Below are 1,921 nucleotides of genomic sequence, written 5' to 3'. Positions count from 1 at the left end.
GTGTGTTCAGTGGGAGGAGACGTTCCCATCGACTGCGAGGCGCTTACGATGACTTCGTAAAATCTTAAGACGATATGCCGGCTCAGTCTCTCGGAGATGCTCATAGGGGTAGGATGTGTGCGTGTATGTGTTCATAAGGGTGAGTGTATGCGCGTTTATACGAGCGCTTGCTTCTGTATTGTGTTAAAAAAGTTGAGTTAGATGAGTATATGAATTTGAATTTTACAGATATTATTAAAAATAAAAATAAGTAGTTTTTTTTTAGAAACAGAAAAAAGAAAAAACTAGCGATCCTGGTCCGACTCAAAATGGACCTCCCGTCCCCATCGTGGTCCGGCCCGTAGACGAACCCCGTAGAAATTATAAATTGATAACAATCCTGCAGATGTACCGAAGCTCCTCCCACAGACGACAAACCCAAACCCGGCGACCACCATGGCATCAGCACCGCCACCGCAGCGCCGCCGCGCCTCGCCGCCGGCGATCCCGGACGAGCTCGTCGAAGAGATCCTCCTCCGCCTCCCGCCCGACGACCCGGCCTGCCTCCTCCGCGCCTCCCTCGTCTGCAAGGCCTGGGGCGGCATCGGTCTCCCACCCCGTCTTCCGCCGCCGCCTCCACGAGCTCTACCTCGCACCCCCCGTGCTCGGCTTCCTCCACGGGTGGGAAGACGAGGAGATCCCGCACTTCGTCCACACCACCGCGTCGCCCTTCTCCCTCGCCGCCCCGGACTGGCGCTCGTGGCGGGCGGTGGACTGCCGCCACGGCCGCGCCCTCTTCCTCTCCAAGCGCAATCATACTTGTACCTGGGAGCTGCTCCTTTGGGAGCCAATCACGGGCGCCCAGCAGCGCATACCGGTGCCCGCGGCGTTCAACGGCAGATGGCCGACCGCGGCCGTGTTCTGCGCAGTGGACGGGTGCGACCACCATGACTGCCTTGGGGGTCCATTCCGCGTGGTCTTCGTCTTCGTCGTCGACAACGAAGACGTTGACTACGACGACAATGTCATATCGGCCGGCGTATACTCATCGGAGACCGGCACGTGGGGCGAGCTGACCTCGATGTACAGCGAATTCATGATGTTCTTTGAAAAGTATTCCAGCCTGCTCGTTGGGAGGTCTCTGCTCTACTTCATGTCCGATGCTGGGTTGATCCTGGAGTACGATTTAGTGAGGCATGGCCTGACCGTCTTCGACACACCTGACTGCCAGCCCGGCTACAAGTCCGACTGTGGGTCGTCGTCCTCGGACGACAACAGATTTAAACTCATGCTTGCGGAGGATGGTGGGCTGGGAGTTAGTGAAGAATCGGGTCTGCGCCTCAAACTGTGGACAAGGAAGGCGACCACTGATGCACCATGGGTAGTGAACTGCATCTTCTGCTTGGAGAATTTGCTTCCAGCTAGCGATCTCTTGGTCCCGGGTATAAATTATAGAGTGACCGTGCTGGGCTTTACTGAGGAAGCGCAAGTCATTTTCGTTGACACGATTGATAGCCTCTTCACAATCGATCTGCAATTAGGGTTGGTGACGGAGGTGCCGGATGATCGTGGCTTCTGCAATCTGATTCCAGTTGTCGGCTTCTACACTCCTGTGCCCCGACGCGAGAACCAGAATCTGCTGGCGTTGAAACCTTATGAGGAGGCAAGTGGTGAGGGGGGAGAAAACAGTAGTTCAGACACATCGGCTGTTTGACAAATAGAGTAATTAACAAAGTAGCTACTTGTATACCAATCAATGCTCTGAAAAGACTGCCATTGTTTCGCCCTTTGCTTTGAAGCAACTGGCTTTGCATTAGTCTTGGAGGGTTGTGTAAACAATTTTGCATGTTCTTGTGCATGTGTGAATGTTGCTTTTTATGTGAAATTCATATGTATAAATGTATTACATCTTGTCTCAGTCCATTCTGCTAGCATACATGCC

The 1,921-nt window shown here is 53.8% G+C and overlaps 1 pseudogene; it reads left to right on the top strand.

The window, feature by feature from the left end:
• Positions 1 to 435: 435 nt before the first annotated feature.
• On the top strand, positions 436 to 1,693 carry LOC119310534 (annotated as a pseudogene).
• The last annotated feature ends 228 nt before the right edge of the window (positions 1,694 to 1,921 follow it).

The sequence above is a fragment of the Triticum dicoccoides genome, chromosome 5B (genome assembly GCF_002162155.2).
Source record: "Triticum dicoccoides isolate Atlit2015 ecotype Zavitan chromosome 5B, WEW_v2.0, whole genome shotgun sequence".
Taxonomy (NCBI): domain Eukaryota; kingdom Viridiplantae; phylum Streptophyta; class Magnoliopsida; order Poales; family Poaceae; genus Triticum; species Triticum dicoccoides.
This window is presented reverse-complemented; position numbering and strand designations above follow the sequence as displayed.